This window comes from Piliocolobus tephrosceles, chromosome 12 (assembly GCF_002776525.5).
Source record: "Piliocolobus tephrosceles isolate RC106 chromosome 12, ASM277652v3, whole genome shotgun sequence".
Lineage (NCBI taxonomy): Eukaryota > Metazoa > Chordata > Mammalia > Primates > Cercopithecidae > Piliocolobus > Piliocolobus tephrosceles.
Window position 1 is genome coordinate 50,313,196 of NC_045445.1, and position 19,257 is coordinate 50,332,452.

The following is a 19,257-nucleotide window of genomic DNA, read 5'->3' on the forward strand; positions in this document are numbered from 1 at the left end:
TGCATTTGGTGTAAATAAAGGTTTTTATCAATCCTTTCCCTGCTACTCTAAAGTCACTAAACCTAGGTAATGAGGCTGATTACTTAGGGAAAGGAAAAATGGCATCACAGATCATAAAGTAGAAAAAAGTAACATATGACCCAAATAAATTCTCATCTGACAGGAAGAGGAAATAGAAAGCTCTTCCACTGCTGCAAATTATTTAAAAGTTAACCTAACATCCCAGTAGCAATGAGCATGCCTAGTGCCTAGATCATGGTTTCCAAAACCATTCTCCAACGAAAGGAATGAAGGCTCCTTGGATAAAGGGCTGATTCTATGATTGAGGCAGGAAATATACAAAATGAGCCTGAAGCATCTCAGAGTGTCAAAAAGTAACAAAGCGCTAAAAAAATCCCACAATGATGAGGGTATCTCAAGGAGATATAAAGGCCAACTGAAAGAGTTCCCCATAACCAAAGCTGGAGCAATTTAAGCAACAGAATAAAAAGTATTATTGGATTATAACTCTAAGTATAAAGTAAGTAGGTGTTCATACTGCCATAAATAAATGGATGAATAAATAAATAGTCTCCATGCAGAAGAATCCAAATATTTTATGTAGATACTCTCAAGGAGGTGAAGCACAGCTCCCAATTGTCTAAGTATGGGCTGTGCATAGTGACTTCCTTCCAAACAGTAGAGTATGAAAAGGGGGTAAAAAGTATTCCTTTATAGTGAAGAAACTCGACACATACTACCTCAACCTGGTGATCAAGGTTGACATCAACAGGAATAAGTCATGTTGATAGTATGTACCTTTAATATAATGTAATGAAAATGGTATTTACCACTGTGACCTTCTCCCCAAAACACGTAACCCCAATCTAATCACGAGAAAGACATTGGACACATCCCACTTGAGAGACATTCTAAAAAATCCCTTACCAGTACTCCATTAAGCTGTCAACTTCATAAAGAACAAGGAAAATTTGAGAAATATCACAGACAAGAGAAGCCCAACATTTAGACTTGACAACTCAATGTATTGTGGTATCTTGAATGAGGTCCTGGAACAGAAAAACAATATTAGATAAAAACTATGAAAATATGAATAAAGTAAAGGATTTTATTTCATAATAATGTATCAATATTGGTTCATTAATTGTGACAAATATAACATACTAATGTAAAATGTTAAAATAGGGAAAACTGGGTGCAGAGTATACAGGAACTCTGTGCTAGCTTTGCAATTTTTCTGAAAATATAAAACTTTTAAAATAAAAAGCTTATATTTTATAATAACACACTTCATAGTCTTGGCTAACAGCGCTCCCTCTGCCTGAAATGTCCTTCCTATTATATTTGTCTATTAAAAATTCTACTTATCTTTCAGGGTCTCTCCATGAAGCTTTCTTTGACCTACACAGTCAGACATTCAGACATTTTCATTTCCCTCTTCTCAGCCTCCAAAGCACTTTGCTTGTACCTTTCACATGCTAGTCATTATATTCTGCCTTCTGCTATAGTTATTTATGTGAATCTCGTAGCTTGCCTATTGGCTTATAAGTTTCTGGACAGAAGGGAGTGGATCTTTAATTCTGCAAACATTTATTTAAATTTCAGTACATTCCAGGCACTCTGTTAGGGTCTGAAGGCTACAAAGATGAGTGGGATTCCCCCTCCTCTTAAGGAACTCGAGATCTGAAGGGGGAGGCAGAATGCATACTATTATAATATAAATCACACTCTGATAAGTGCTGTAGGGAACTAAGGTATTATGTGCCTTTCATGTACTGGGCACTTTACATGCTTTCCTTTCTTTAATCCTCACAACAACCTGCATGATAAGCATTACAATTCTGTTTTGTAAATGAGGAAGTTAAGACTATGAGAGGCCAAATAACTTGCAGAATATCAGGGATTCAAACCCAGGTGTACTGATGTCCAAAGCCTATACTCTTTTCATTTTACCATTATTTAACACAATGCCTGGTATCTAGTAGGTGTTCAATAAGTATCTGTTGAAAAATGACTAGAGCACTGTTGGTATTCACTAGCCTCAAATTATATATATGAAATATACACATTACATGGAATAATTTAAAGAGATACAAACAAGAAGTTTACATTTTAGTCCCCACTTGTTAATTCTCCACTGCAATTCTCAACTGATCCTTCACTACCCAATCTGGCCTTTTAATTATTGATAACTTACCTTGCAGTCTTCTAGGCTCCTTCATGTAAATAACTCTGAATTGCTGAACAGCTGTGATCCTTTACATCATTAAATAATGGTTTTCCACAGCTCTTCCATTCAACAAAGCTCTGAAGGCTTGGTGAAGTCAACTGAAGAGTTATAAGCAACAGTTAAGCATCCTTTCCTTTATTTTACTCACTGGACACTCATCCAACAAACATTTATTTAACACCTCAAGTGTGGCATATACTCTACTAAGAGCCATCAGGAAAACAAAATTTGATTAATGGCATGCTTATCAAGCTGTTATTTTAGCTAGTTTTCTTTTTTTATTTTTTTACTATACTTTAAGTTCTAGGGTACATGTGTACAACGTGCAGGTTTGTTACATATGTATACATGTGCCATGTTGGTGTGCTGCACCCGTTAACTCGTCATTTACATTAGGTATATTTCCTAATGCTATCCCCCCTCCCCCCACCCCATGACAGGCCCCGGTGTGTGATGTTCCCCATCCTGGGTCCAAGTGTTCTCATTGTTCAGTTCCCACCTATGAGTGAGAACATGTGGTATTTGGTTTTCTGTCCTTGTGATAGTTTGCTCAGAATGATGGTTTCTAGCTTCATCCATGTCCCTGTCCCTACAAAGGACATGAACTCATCCTTTTTTATGACTACATAGTATTCCATGGTATATATGTGCCACATTTTCTTAATCAGTCTATCATTGATGGACATTTGGATTGGTTCCAAGTCTTTGCTATTGTGAATAGTGCTGCAATAAACATATGTGTGCATGTGTCTTTATAGCAGCATGATTTATAATTCTTTGGGTATATGCCCAGTAATGGGATGGCTGGATCAAATGGTATTTCTAGTTTTAGATCCTTGAGGAATCGCCACACTGTCTTCCACAATGGTTGAACTAGTTTACAATTCCACCAATAGTGTAAAAGCCTTCCTATTTCTCCACATCCTCTCCAGCACCTGTTGTTTCCTGACTTTTTAATGGTTGCCATTCTAACTGGTGTGAGATGGTATCTCATTGTGGTTTTGATATACATTTCTCTGATGACCAGTGATGATGAGCATTTTTTCATGTGTCTGTTGGCTGCATAAATGTCTTCTTTTGAGAAATGTCTGTTCATATCCTTTGCGCACTTTTTGATGGAGTTGTTTGATTTTTTTCTTGTAAATTTGTTTAAGTTATTTGTAGATTCTGGATATTAACCCTTTGTCAGATGGGTAGATTGTAAAAATTTTCTCCCATTCTGTAGGTTGCCTGTTCACTCTGATGGTAGTTTCTTTTGCTGTGCAGAAGCTCTTTAGTTTAATTAGATCCCATTTGTCTATTTTGGCTTTTGTTGCCATTGCTTTTGGTGTTTTAGTCAAGAAGTCCTTGCCCATGCCTATGACCTGAAGGGTGTTGCTTAGGTTTTCTTCTAAGGTTTTTATGCTTTTAGGTCTAACATTTAAGTCTTTAATCCATCTTGAATTAAGTTTTGTGTAAGGTGTAAGGAAGGGATCCAGTTTCAGCTTTCTACATATGGCTAGCCAGTTTTCCCAGCACCATTTATTGAATAGGGAATTCTTTCCCCATTTCTTGTTTTTGTCAGGTTTGTCAAAGATCAGATGGTGGTAGATGTGTGGTATTATTTCCAAGGGCTCTATTCTGTTCCATTGGTCTATATCTCTGTTTTGGTACCAGTACCATGCTGTTTTGGTTACTGTAGCCTTGTATAGTTTGAAGTCAGGTAGCGTGATGCCTCCAGCTTTGTTCTTTTGACTTAGGATTGTCTTGGCAATGCGGGGTCTTTTTTGGTTCCATATGAACTTTAAAGTAGTTTTTTCCAATTCTGTGAAGCAAGTCATTGGTAGCTTGATGGGAATGGCACTGAATCTATAAATTACCTTGGGCAGTATGGCCATTTTCACAATATTGGTTCTTCCTATCCATGAGCATGGAATTTTCTTCCATTTGTTTGTGTCCTCTTTTACTTCGTTGAACAGTGGTTCTCCTTGAAAAGGTCCTTCACATCCCTTGTAAGTTGGATTCCTAGGTATTTTATTCTCTTTGAAGCAACTGTGAATAGCAGTTCATTCATGATTTGGCTCCCTGTTTGTCTGTTGTTGGTGTATAGGAATGCTTGTGATTTTTGCACATTGATTTTGTATCCTGAGACTTTGCTGAAGTTGCTTATCAGCTTGAGGAGATTTTGGGCTGAGACAATGGGGTTTTCTAAATATACAATCATGTCATCTGCAAACAGGGACAATTTGACTTCCTCTCTTCCTATTGGAATACCCTATATTGCTTTCTCTTGCTTTATTGCCCTGGCCAGAACTTCCAACACTATGTTGAATAGGAGTGGTGAGAGAGGGCATCCCTGTCTTGTGCCAGTTTTCAAAGGGAATGCTTCCAGCTTTTGCCCATTCAGTATGACATTGGCTGTGGGTTTGTCATAAATAGCTCTTATTTTGAGATACGTCCCATCAATACCTAGTTTATTGACAGTTTTTAGCATGAAGGGCTGTTGAATTTTGTCTAAGACCTTTTCTGCATCTATTGAGATAATCATGTGGTTTTTGTCTTTGATTCTGTTTATATGATGGATTACATTTAATGATTTGCATATGTTGAACCAGCCTTGCATCCCAGGGATGAAGCCAACTTGATCGTGGTGGATAAGCTTTTCGATATGCTGCTGGATTCGATTTGCCAGTATTTTATTGAGGATTTTTGCATTGATATTCATCAGGGATATTGGTCTAAAATTCTCTTTTTTGTTGTGTCTCTGGCAGGCTTTGGTATCAGGATGATGTTGGCCTCATAAAATGAATTAGGGAGGATTCTCTCTTTTTATATTGATTGGAATAGTTTCAGAAGGAATGGTACCAGCTCCTCTTTGTACCTCTGGTAGAATTCGGCTGTGAATCTGTCTGGTCCTGGACTTTTTTTGGTTGGTAGGCTATTAATTACTGCCTCAAATTCAGAACCTGTTATTGGTCTATTCAGGGATTCCACTTCTTGCTGGTTTAGTCTTGGGAGGGTGTATGTGTCCAGGAATTTATCCATTTCTTCTAGATTTTCTAGTTTATTTGTGTAGAGGTGTTTATAGTATTCTCTGATGATAGTTTGTATTTCTGTGGAATTGGTGGTGATATCACCTTTATCACTTTTTATTGTGTCTATTTGATTCCTCTCTCTTTTCTTCTTTATTAGTCTTGCTAGCGGTCTATCAATTTTGTTGATCTTTTCCAAAAACCAGCTCCTGGATTCACTGATGTTTTGAAGGGTTTTTTGTGTCTCTATCTCCTTCAGTTCTGCTCTGATCTTAGTTATTTCTTGCCTCTGCTAGCTTTTGAATATGTTTACTCTTGCTTCTCTAGTTCTTTTAATTGTGGTGTTAGGGCATCAATTTTATATCTTTCCTGCTTTCTCTTGTGGGCATTAAGTGCTATAAATTTCCCTCTATACACTGCTTTATATGTGTCCCAGAGAATCTGGTGTTGTGTCTTTGTTCTTATCAGTTTCAGAGAACATGCTAGTTTTCTTCAGACCTTAAAACCCTGCAGTAACAACTTCATTAGTCATCAGGGAAATGCACATTAAATCTACGACTAGCTACCACTGCACACTCAATAAAATGCCTAAAATCAAAAACTGACAAAACCATGTGTTGGCAAGGAAGTGGAAAAACTGGAACTCTCATACACTGCACAAGGGAGTGAAAATTTGAACAACCACTTTGGAGAACTGTTTGGCAGTATCTATTAAAGCTAAGAATACACACATCCAGTGACCCAGCAATTCCATTCCTAAGTATATACCTAAAAGAAATGAGTGTATTTGTGCACTAGAAGACATGTACAAGAAAGTTTATAGTCATACTATTCATGGTAGCCCAAAAATGGAAACAATTCAGCAATAGAATGGATAAATAAATAGTAGTATATTCATACAATAGAATGGCAATAAGAATAACTAACTGTCATTCAGGGAACATGCGAATCTCGCAAAAATAACAGTAAGAGAAAGAAATCAAACACAGAAGAGTACATGGTATTTTATTCCATTCACACAAAGCCCAAAAACAGCCAAAACCAATCAATGGTGTTAGAAATGAGGATTGTACTGTCTATGGCCATACCACTCTGAACACACCCAGTCTCATCTGATCTCGGAAGCTAAGCAGCGTCAGACCTGGTTAGTACTTGGATGGGAGAGATGAGGATTGTGGCAACTATTAGATGAAGTAGTTAAGGAGCATGGGCACACTGGGGAACTTCTAGGGTGCTGGTAATGTTCTTTTTCTTGATTTGGTGTGGATTACACAGGTGTGTTCACTTTGTAAAAATGCAATTTGTATGTATGTTATACTTCAATAAAAAATAAAGCTTACAAACAGAACTCTGCATCATATTCCATTCTTTTACTAGTGCCTCCTAAGCTTACCTGATTATAAGAATTGCTTGGGGCCCTTGTTTAAAAATGTAAATTTCCAGTCCTGATCCCAAACCTGCTGAATTGGAATCTATGGGCATGGGAGAGTGCAGAGAATCATCATTTAAAAAACAATCTTCAGAGTGTATTCTTGGTACGAGGCAAGTTTTATAAACCTTGCTCTATAACGTTCAAGAATGCTTTGACTTACTGAAACTTTCATATTTGCTTCCCAGTGCTGAGTTCTGATTTCTAATTCCCCAGTGCTTTGTAGGCATAAACTATCTAGAAGGTCCTTTAGAGAGTCTTAATTTCAATCTTCTTCTTTTAGAGTAGGAACAGAGACCCATGTTAATTTTTAACTTACCCAAGATTATAATAAAAATGTCAAAAAGACAAGAGGTGTGGCAAGAAGGCTGATTATGGTTTTGTATTCAAAGTAATAAAAGATCCAATTTATGAAGAATGCACGTGCCCCTGAAAAAATCTATGGCAGAGAAAGTAATGTCTTCCTCCAATATGTAAAGAAAGATCAGGGACTGGGGAGAGATTTTCAAATGTCTTGGGAAAGAGAAGTAATCAGAATGACCTATGAAACCAAGTGGTTAACATTAGTATGATAAAGGATTGGAAACACCGTTTGAGATAAATTCATACCATCAATCCAGTTTACACTAAACCAAAAAATTAAAGATGCCCATAAAATCCATAGGATTTATGTGAAAAAAATAACAAAAGTCTTGCAAAGTGCACTGAAAGTTGTCATCATTTCCAACCGTGCTGTGTCAAGAATGTAAATTAAATTCTTAAAAGACTGGGAACTTAGAAGAGGTTTATGTAAGCTGAGCAAATTCCTGCTCTTAGAAGAATTAGAAATAAGAGGAATGATTGATGGCATATAAGCCCTGTTTATGTCTCAACATGTCAGAGCAGGATGTGTGTGTGGGGGGGGTGGGTATTTAATGGACGTTGGATAGTGGTTATGTAAAGAGTATTCTTAGGGAAAAAATAAAGCAAAAGACTCTGAAGAGAAAATAAATCTAGTCTTCTGTAGAACCAAATAATGAGAGATACTGTACAGTTTCGGGTAAATAAGGAAAGAATGAATAAGGCCCGAATAACATATTATACATATTATCTACAGCTCTCCTAGAGCTGCGGTTTTCAAACTTTAATGGGTATCAGCACCATCAAGGCCCTTAAGAGTTTGTGAAAAATAAATATTTTTGTGCCCATCTCCCAGGGATCCTGATTTCGCAGGTCAATGTAGAGCACCAGAACCTGTATTTTAACAAAAACACTTTCCCGCCCCCCCACCCCCACATACGTGTATCATGCCAAGGAGTTTCTGTTGCACACTGAAGTTCTCAAACTATTAATACTAAACCATGCTATAGCCTGTGGAGGATGGTGAAACTATGGCTAGAGAGAAATTTCCAATTGTCCCTGTATCCACTTCCTCCACATTCAAAGTCCTGGGAAGGAGCTAAACATCTAAGTCATGTGGCTGAACCTAGGTCATGTGCCTGTAGTTGGGAGAAGGGAGTAGGAATGTTTGGCTCCTCTTGGTCTCTGTAGTGACAGGCAGGGCCTTTTCTTCCATCACGATGTATGCAATGGGCTGGGTATGGTGGCTCATGCTTGTAATCCCAGCACTTTGGGAGGCCAAGGCAGGCGGATCACCTGAGGCTGAGAGTTCAAGACCAGCCTGACCAACATGGAGAAACCCTGTCTCTATTAAAAATACAAAATTAGCCAGGTGTGATGTCACATACCTGTAATCCCAGCTACTCGGAAGGCCGAGTGAGGCAGGAGAATTGCTTGAACCCAGGAGGTGGAGGTTGCAGTGAACCAAGATCATGCCATTGTACTTAAGCCTGGGCAACAAGAGCAAAACTCCGTCTCAAAAAAAGAAAAAATGCAATGGACAAGTCCTCCAAATTGGAAAGGGGCTCACATACTATGCAACCATTTTTAAAAGGCAGATATTTAACACAAGACAACGCTGTGAAAACTTGATCAAGTTGTTGAAGAGAAGAAGAGTCCCTAGGCTAGGTGGCCATTTTGAGAACAGTAAATATTAGTATTTTGGGATCGGTGGACCAATAATCGAAAAAATTGAATAGCTCAGTTTAGCTTGACTGGAATACTTGTACAGTGAAGAAGCAGGGGGAGATAAAAAATAGACAGGAGCCAGATCCTAGAGGGCCTTGGATGAATGGTTTGGGAAGAATAAACTGGTCAGAGTGTATCAGATTGCTTGGATCTGGATGCAGGGATACCACCGGGGTTGAAAAAAAAAAGGAAACAAATCCATACAGTGTATTGAAGCCACAGTCCTAGAGTCAGAAGGTCCTTGGGCATGTTACTTAAACTCTGTAAGCCTCATATTTGCAAATCTGTAAGACAGGGTTAATAGTAATATCTACCTCATAACGTTGTGGTGAGAATTAACTGAGGTAATGGATGTGAAGGCTAATGAGTGTATTATTCAGAGTGGTAGCAAAAAAACAGATAGCACATTCATATGAGACAATTTAGGAAAATTTCATTAAAAAATTTATTATGAAATACGTGGGTAGGGCGTAGGAAAATCACGAGGGATAGTAGAGGACCCCAGATGAATAATGGTGAGGTTATTACTACTGCTAGTCCTGTAGGAGGGAGGAGAGGACGTGGGCAAAGTTAGTATGAGAGGTGGAGATATTGAGAGAGTCATCTACTAAGTATTGTAATTTAGCCATCCCACAGAGACCCTGCAGGGAGTGAGCTGAGTGACTAAACACCCTGACCTCATTTGCCTTCCTTTCACAGATCTCCTGCCAGGACTTCTCAAAGATGGAACCCGACAGAAAGCCAGGTTATAAGAAAGACCCCCCAAAAGCCAGAGAAGGGGGTCTGAGCCAGAGTCACAGCTGCTTTAACCCACATCCATTCACCTAAAAATCACCCACACTGAACCATATTTCCTTAGTGTCATAAAACTATTTTTTTGCCATTGATTCTGACACACTGCAAGGGACTAACATCTCATTCCCTTTTTTAAAAATAACTGTATGTGAATAACTGTATTCACATACCATAAAATTCACTCTTTAAAAGTGTATAATTCAGTTGCTTTTAGTATGTTCGCTGAGTCTAATTTCAGAATATTTTCGCAACTCTCCTGGGGAAAAATAAATATCCATTAGGGTCACTCCAATTTCTTCTTGCAGCACCTGGCAACCACTAATCTAGTTTTTGTCTCCGTATAATTACCTATTTTGAACATTTCACATAAATAGAACTATTTTGTGACTGGCTTCTTTTACTTAGCTTAATGTTTTCAAAGTTGATCCATGTTGTAGCATGTATCAGTATTTCATTCTTTTTCTGGCTGAATAATACCTGTTGTATGGATATACAGTAGACTTCCCTTATCTGGAGGGGATATGTTCCAAGCCTCCCAGTGGATGCCTGAAACCTAGATGGTACCGAAATCAATTGCCATCAGTCAGAACATGTTTCTATTGATGTCTTCCACCCACAAAATTTAATGAATTTTCCACCTTAACTAAGCACTTAACAGGCATTGTGGCCATAACTTTTGCAGTTTGAGGTGTGACAGCAAAACTAGCATAAATTTCTTTTTCCTTCTTCACAATTTCACAGATAGAAGATTCATTCCTACCATAGATTTTAGCAATCTCAGCATACAATCTTTTTTCTTTCTGTATTAAGACAAGAACTTTTACCTTTTGAGTCAAAAGAGGCACTTGATGGCTTCTCTTTAGCATATCTGAATCAGCATTACTACTCTTGCATTTTGGAGCCATTATTAAGTAAAATAAGGATGACTTGAACATAAGCTCTATGATGCCTGAGATGACTAAGTGACTAGCAGTCAGGTAACATATAGTGTGGAGACGCTAGACAAAGGAATGATTCATGTCCCAGGCAGGACAGAGTGGGATGATGCCAGATTTCATCACACTCAGAATGGTATGCAATTTAAAACATATGAATTGCTTATTTCTAGAATTTTCCATTTAATATTTTCAGACTGAAGTTTACCACAGATAACTGCAGCCACAGAAAGCAAGACCACAGAGAAGGGGGCACTGCTTACCACATTTTGTTTATCCATTCACCAATTGATAGACATGTTGTTTTCATCTTTTGGCTATTGTTAACAAATGCTGCTATTTATCTCCGTGTACAACTCTTGCGTGTACATGTTTTCATTTCTCTTGGCTGTATATCAAGGAATGGAATTGCCGGGTCACATTTTGAGAAATTGCCAAACTGTTTTCCAAAACAGTTGCTCCATTTACAATCTCATCAGCAGTTATGAAGGTTCTCATTTCTTCACATCAGTGTCAGCACTTGTTATTGTCTGTATCTTAGCCATCCTAAGTAGCCATCCTTAACCATGAGGAGTGAAGTGGTATCTCATTATTGTTTGATTTACATTTCTCTGTTGACAAATGATGTTGAACATCTTTTTATATGCTTATTAACTTTTGTATACTTTGGAGAAATGTCTATTCAGATATTTTAACCATTTTTAATTGGGTCAGTCTTCTTTTTATTGAACTGTTACAAGAGTTCTTTATATATTTTGTATACAAGTCCTTTATGAGATCGATGATTCACAAACGTTTTCTCCTATTCTGGAGGCTGTCTCTTTTCTTGATGATGTACCTTGAAACACAAAAGTCTTATATTTTGATGTCTCACTTTTCTATTTTTTTCTTTTGTTGCTTGTACTTTTGTGTTATGTCTAAAAAACTATTTCTTAATCCAAGGTCACAAACGTTTACTCCTATGGTTTTATTTTCCTAAGGGTTTTAAAGTTTTAGCTCTTACATTTAGGCCTATGACTCATTTGAGTTAATTTTCATTATGTGGTGTGAGAAAGAGATTCCCCAACTAGTGACTGCAAGTCAGCTTACCCTGTCTCTCAGCTTCAGGACTTTTCTTCCTGGTAGCCAGCCAGCTTTTTTTCCTGGTAGATTCCTATTGCACACAATGGGCTTTTTCTCACTACTAACACTAAATCTCTTTTTCATAACTTACTTTGTCAAAATATGATTCAACTAAAACCTGATGACCTTGGGTTTTCGTTTTGTTTTTTCAGAGGAATGAAAGAAAAATCCCTGAAGCCGATTGGGGCTGCAGTACATCCTTCCAACTTGGAGGAGAAACGGTAATAAAAAAGCTTACTGCTGCCACCTGCCGTCAAGCATGGTTCAGACAACAACTGTGGCCCCAGAAGTTAGTTGCCAGGCTTAGCAAACTTAATTACTTTGGGAATAGGGTAAGCAGTAGGAGTGAGTAAAAGGTGCTGGTTAGGAACTATGTTGAATTGGCTAGCACCAGCCCAAATAAAGTAGGCAATAGTGCCTTACCTCCAAAGAATTATCACAGCAAGGGAACACTGGTCCAGTAAGAAGAGATCTTGAGGTGTTTTTGTTTTTGTTTTCTTTTTTCAATATAATCCAGAAGTCTAGATTTTTTAAATGTGAACTTTCCCAATTTTTAACTAACAATATAAATATATGTAAGGGTCATCAGACCAAGCAAAGCAAGTCTCTAGGATAACACTTTGCAACATCTCTTTCTTCTGAAACAGTCCCAAGGACTGTTTTAATAAATATGGGAGTCAAAATTAAAAGCTACTTGCTCTGATGAAGTTCAAGTGACATTAGTGTTGGCCCAGCATCTTCAGGCTGTCTGACTTATTTTGCAACTGAAGACCCGGGCTTCCTTTGGGGTAGAGACCAAGTCTTCTGCACCTTTGTATCCCCATCAGTGAGTGTATTTCCCGGGGGAGCAGATGCTCAGTCAACACAATATAGATGAACAGGTTTGTGCTTTGGCCCTGCCACAGTACAGCTATATGACCTTGGGTGAATCAGTTAGCTTCTCTGAGTGCCCATTTCATCATCTATAAAATGTGAGTTATGAGGCTCTTTTTTGGTGAAAGTGGTCTTTTTTCAAAGGTGACTGGATAATGGAATGTTTACATTCTCCAAGAAGAGATTATTGAGCATACACTGGGTTAACGGTAGCCAATAGGCCTTCAGATTTCAAGAAACCAAATGCCATGCTAAAAAGAACCCTTATGAAAATCAGCCTCACAATAATTTGACACAGACTGAAAGTTGAAGTGCTTCAACTTGAACATAAATTAGGGTAAATTGGATGATTAAGGTTAAGTCCACAACTTTGCCTTCATTCACTATTCAAAACCCTCTGCCTAATTAATTTTATAAAATGTGAGCGTTTTAGTCTTTAAAATGCCATAAATTGTGGCAATTATGAAGGGCAAGTGTCAAGATGGAAAGATGAGTGAGTTGCAAACCAGATGCAATGTCCCCCAAAATTACCTGATCATAATACAGTCATGTTGCTGTGGGGACTTGTTAAAATACAAATTCCCAGGCACTATGCCTCAAGATTATGATTTAGTAAGTCAGAGTGGATAGAATTTGTTTTATCTGTATTTCACAAGGCCCTCGGTGATTCATACGATCAGGCAAATTTGGAGAACTCTGAAGAGGACTTGATTTCTCATCTTGAGTCTAGACTAGTAACATAAATTTGTAGAAGTTCTCTGAGTTTCCTTGTCTGTGATAAAATGAGAATCTGAATAACCAAATTTAGCTTTGATTATCAGGTTTTAAGGTTCCTTTAAGATCTAAAAATCTATATGCTGGCCGGGTGTGGTGGTTCACACCTGTAATCCCAGCACTTTGGGAGGCCGAGGTTGGCAGATCACAAGGTCAGGCGATTGAGACCATCCTGGCCAACATTGTGAAACCCCATCTCTACTAAAAACACAAAAATTAGCCGGGTGTGGTGGCGCGCACCTGTAGTCACAGCTACTCCGGAGGCTGAGGCAGGCAAATCGCTTGAACCTGGGAGGCAAAGGTTGCAGTGAGCCGAGATCATGCCACTGCACTCCAGTTTGAAGACAGAGCAAGACTCTGTCTCAAAAAAAAGAAAGAAAGAAAGAAAGAAAGATATACTGTGTTCATAAATCATATATCAGAAAAAAGACTAACATACTCATTCCTTCATCCCTTTTATTCCTACAGTTTCAGAAGCCTCACATCTCTAAAAAAGGAAAAACCATTTTGACCAGTCTCATATTATTGAAGGCTTCTATTTAGACTTTTAATGTTTTTTCAGAAAGATTATAAATTCAGAAAGTCTAGTCCTAATTCCCAACATAAACTGACAATATTAAAGAAAATGAAATTTATTAGACAACTATAAACTTGTGTCTTATTACTAAACCATAGACAGTAAAGAATATTACTGGTTACATTTTAAATCTTTTATTTCATAAATATATTATATTACATTATATGGAACTTTTGGTGGTGATAAAAGTGTCAGTATGTTAAGTATAAACATTTTAAACATCTCACAATGTTTAGACCCTGTATTGACATGTCTTTATTATTTTCTTTTAATATACCACGAACCTAGAAAATGACAGTGATGGGCTAGGTGTCTTCGGAACTCCAAGAGTCTCTGTCCCTAATTAGACACTGGAAACTTTCTTCCTTTTATCCAAAGCAAATTGTTTCACTCATGTTCTTCTAGAACCCTTATCCAAGATTTATTGCAGTGTCTCCTTCTTTAGGATCTCACCTGTATAACTTTTTCTTCTTGATCTTGTCAAACAATCTTCTTTCTCTTCCAGTCCCCTAAATGGGATTTTCCCAAGGATTCAGTTATAGCCAGTGCTCACAAACTCAGGTTCTCACAGGGGCCAGGCAATAGACACAAATGACTCAGCATCAGCTGGTGGTTTCTAATCATATGTCCCACTATCATTTAAAGTCTACAAAGAAACTCAGCAACTTCTTTTGAAGCAGTTCTCCCTCCACTCCTGCTTTGTAAATTTTTGTCAATGACATAATAATTTTCCTAATTCATCAATCTAGGATGACTGAAGTGTCCTGACAGAGTAGTCAGAAAAAGGTTGTGCTTGTGACATCAGCATGATAGTGATACTACCATAGATCTAGTCAGGATTCAAGATGAGGCAGGAAATGACCATCACAGTAATGGGCAATATCAAGTCTGCATAAGTCATGGCAGCAGAACAAGACCAGGTAGGATTTAGGTACATTATATAATACTAAAAAGGTGCCCCAAAGCCACTCTCAAGCAGGTCTGTTCATAGCACCAAGAAAAGCTCTAAGGCAATAGTTGCTTCAAGTAAGTTACCCAGTTACATTTCAATTAGGGCAGTTCAGGACTGGTGACTGGCCTAAATCCCAGAGAAGGACGCTTCAGTGAGTGATTCTTAACCTTTTCTGGTCATGAACCCCTTTGAGAATCTGATGAAAGCTGTAGAAATTTTCCCTAGAAAAAATGCAGAGATTAACATATTCATAAATTATTATATAGAATTTTAGAGGTTTTATGAGCCACTTGATCCTATTCGTAGACCCTAGGCCAAAAACCTCTGCCACAGGCCTTAAAAGACCTTGGCTAAATAAAGCAATGCTGAATCTTCTCAGGAGTGGCGAGGGTCAAGGAAGGAATACTCTTTGCTTAGATAACTGAGCTTACCATCTGAAGTTCCTATGTCTTCCATGTTCTCTCTCTTGATAGATTCTGTTAATCTGGACTGCCAAAATATATTAAAGGAAACCCTCATGCCTGGTATTTTTAAGTTTTCTGTATCACAAATATTATTAATTGACCATAAATCTTATGATTTATGTATGAACTCTCAATTCTACTTCATTTGGTCTATTATTATGTCAGTACCATACTATTTTGATTACTGTAGCTTTGTAGTAAGCCTTGAAATCAAGAAGTGTGAGTCTTACAATTTTGTTTTCCTTTCTTAAGAGTGTTTTACAGGTGCTGGAGAGGATGTGGATAAATAGGAACACTTTTACACTGTTGGTGGGACTGTAAACTAGTTCAACCATTGTGGAAGACACTGTGGCCATTCCTCAACAATCTAGAACTAGAAATACCATTTGGCCCAACAATCTCATTACTGGGTATATACTGAAAGGATTGTAAATCATTCTACTATAAAGACATATGCACACGCATGTTTACTGTGGCACTATTCAAGATAGCAAAGACTTGGAACCAACCCAAATGTCCATCAATGATAAACTAGATAAAGAAAATGTGGCACATATACACCATGGAATACTATGCAGCCATAAAAAAGGATGTGTTCCTGTCCTTTCCAGGGCCATGGATGAAGCTGGAAACCATCATTCTCAGCAAACTATCACAAGGACAGAAAACCAAACACCACATGTTCTCACTCATAGGTGGGAACTGAACAATGAGAACACTTGAACACAGGATGGGGAACATCACACACCGGGGACTGTTGTGGGGTGGGGGGAGAGGGGAGGGATATCATTAGGAGATATGCCTAATGTAAAAGACGAGTTAATGGGTGCAGCACACCAACATGGCACACATGTACGTATGTAACAAACCTGCACGTTGTGCACATGTACCCTAGAACTTAGAGTATAACAATTAAAAAAAAAAAAAACCAACAACAGACATTATTCCAGTACATGAAAAAAAAAAGAATGTTTTAACTAATTTGGTCCCTTGTATTTCCACGTAAATTTTAGCATCAGCTTGTCGATTTCTGTAAAAAAAAAAAAAGGCAGATGTAATTTTCATAGGGAATGTGTACAATCCATAGCTTAGTTGGGGGAGTATTACCATCTTAGCAATATTAAATCTCCCAATCCATAAACATGGGGTGTCTTTCCATTTATTTAGGTATTCTCTAATTTCTTTCAGTGATGTGTTGTTGCTTTCTGTGTACACATCTTGAACTTCTGTTAAATTTATTTCTAAGTGTTTCATTCCTTTTGATGCTGTTATAAATGGAATTGTTTTCTTAATTTTCCTTTTGGATTGTTCATTGCTAGTCTATGCAAACACAATTTATTTTTATATATTGGCTTTTATTCTGAAACCTTTCTGAACACACTTACTATCTTTAATCATTTTTAAAATAAATTTTGTTGCTTATATTTGAGGTATAAAACATGATGTTATGGGATATGTATAGATAGAAAAACACTTACTATAGTGAAGCAAATTAACATACCTATTATCTCACATAGTTACTCTTATGTGTGTGTGACAAGAGCAGCTAAAATCTATTTATTAAAAATCTCTAATACAATACAATTTTATTAAATATAGTCTTTATGGTGTAATTCACCCTCTAGAGTTGTTCATCCTACATGTCTGCTACTTTGTATCCTTTGAATTATATCTTCCCACCCCTGGTAACCACTGTTTTATTCTCTATCTCTATATATTTGACCTTTTTTAAAAAAGATTTCACATATAAGTGAGGTCATGCCATATCTTTCTTTCTATATCTGGCTTCTTTCACTTAGCATAATGTACTCCAGTACCATCCATATTGTGGCAAATGGCAGAGTCTCCTTTTTATAGCTGAATAATACTCCATTGTGTGTAGGTACCACATTTTCTTTATTCATTTATCTATTGACGGACACTTAGGTTGTTTCCATATCTTGGCTATTACAAATGATGCTACAATGAACAAGGGAATGCAGATATCTTTCTAGTGTGGTGATTTCATCTCCCTTGAGTTTATAGGAGTAGGCGTAGGATTGCTAGGTCATATCGTAGTTCTGTTTTTAATTTTTTAGGACTCTCCATACTGATTCTCATAATGGTTGCACCAACCTATATTCTCACCAACAGTACACAAGGATTCTCCTTTCTTCACACTCTCACCAAGATTTGTTATTGCTTGCCTTTTTTATTATAGCCATCCTAGTGAGTATGAGGTGATATCTCATAGTGGTTTGGATTTGCAGTTCCCTGATGATTAGTGAGGTTGAGCAATTTTTCATATTTGATGGCCATTTTTATGTTTTCTTATGAGAAATGTCTATTCTTCTTTGGAGAACTGTCTGTTCAGTTTCTTTGCAAGCTTTAGTAGTTTTTTAATAGATTCCTTAGGATTTTTTTTTGTATTTACGAACATGTAATCTGTAAATAAAAATAGTTTTACTTCTTCCTTTCCAATCTGAATGCCTTTTACTTCATTTTCTTTCCTAATGACCCTGGCTACAACCTCCAATACAAAGTTAAATTGGAGATGAGGGTGAGCATCCTTGTCTTGTTCCTGACCTCAGATGAAAAGCATCTAGTCTTTTATCCTTAAGTGTGATGCTGTGGGTTTTTCATATATGTCCTTTATAAGATTGAGGAATTTCTTTTATTCTTCTAGTTTGTTGATTTTTTTTATCAAGGAAAGGGTGTTGGATTTTGTCAGCTACTTTTCCTGTGTCTATTGAAATGATTAATGCCATCTATAGACATCTCACTCCTCAGATTTTCCTTCTATGTTTTTATGTCAATTTCTTGTTTTCTCCCATTGTTATCATTACCACAGGCAACTGCAGTGTTAAACAATTGCTACTGGTTGTTTTAGACAAATGCTCTGAGGAAAAGAGTATTCTGCTATGAGCAAACTCTGAGTCAGGTGAATTACAGAGAAACTCTGTGAGTGGGGGTTTCCAGGAAACTGCCAGACCAGTCAAATAATGACAGTTCTCTGGGAATGAGGCTTTGGAAGTGTTCCAATCCCGTTCCGACCCCTCCAGTGACTGCAAGACTGCTGGTTTTCAGTGTGATTGTGAGTTGTTGGTTTTCAAGGTTACCATAGAAGTGAGGAGAGAGGATGGGAATAGGATAAGTTAAAATGCCAGAAAGCTCCTTGGTCTTACTGAGATTCAGATGATTTTTTTAATAAATGCTCTGTGAATTGATGCAAGTCCTTGATCAATTTCTAAGTGAGGCTGATGTTGACCACTGGCTCAGATTATAGCTATCATTTTTTAAAATCTGCATTGCTTGTTCTAGTGTGCTAATTCTTCTATCTTGTGGTAGCAGTTGGGAGTAAAAGAGAGAAGGGGACAGTGGGTGCACCTGAAGTGTATTTTAAACTGTTGGCATCATCACCAGTACTAATACCATATAATGCACAAGTTCAAAGTAATGTCATATTTCCCAGTATTTGCTGTCTGATACCTTGCAAATGACCAAGAAGGCATTGAGCTCATAACTCAGAATGCTAAAGACAGATAATCTCGAAAGAGGGATGTATTTGAAGGCCACTGGTTATATCTTCCAAACCCTGAAGCTTTTCATTATTTTTGAAGACTGAGTTTTTCCATGAACTTACTCATCCTCAGTTATTTCGGTGCCAACAGTTGTCCTCCCATAATCAGTGATATTATGTTAAATTTTGCTTTTATTTTGTAAAATACTTCTGTGATATTTCTGCTCATGTTGGCCCTAGAAAAACTTCAAACAAATGTATCAAAAGTGTATAGACAACATAGAATACTAACAAAAAGATGTTGGCATACACTTTTCCTACAAACTGGAATAATTATGCAGTAAGAGGTATTTCAAAAGATGAAGTATTTTATTACTTTATTTTACCTTTGACTGAAATTTATCAGAAAAATAACTATTTCTACTTGATCTTCATTTGGTCATGTATTGGCATGATTTTGGGGAGAGAGGGTCATGATATTTTTCAAAAATAGCTTTCGAAACTTTTTTTTTTTTTTTTTTTTTTTTTG

General features: G+C 37.3%; 1 protein-coding gene across 2 annotated transcripts in view; it reads left to right on the forward strand.

Moving 5' to 3' along the window:
* RAB9B (RAB9B, member RAS oncogene family) overlaps positions 1-19,257 on the forward strand; it is an 85,156-nt gene that overhangs the window by 46,333 nt on the left and 19,566 nt on the right. The window contains exon 3 of one of the 2 annotated variants that reach the window (XM_023201551.1): positions 11,742-11,810. The exons of the other annotated variant lie outside the window; for it this stretch is intronic. The gene's annotated coding sequence lies outside the window, so the exon portion shown is untranslated. The remainder of the gene's footprint in view (positions 1-11,741; positions 11,811-19,257) is intronic. 2 annotated transcript variants of the gene reach the window in all.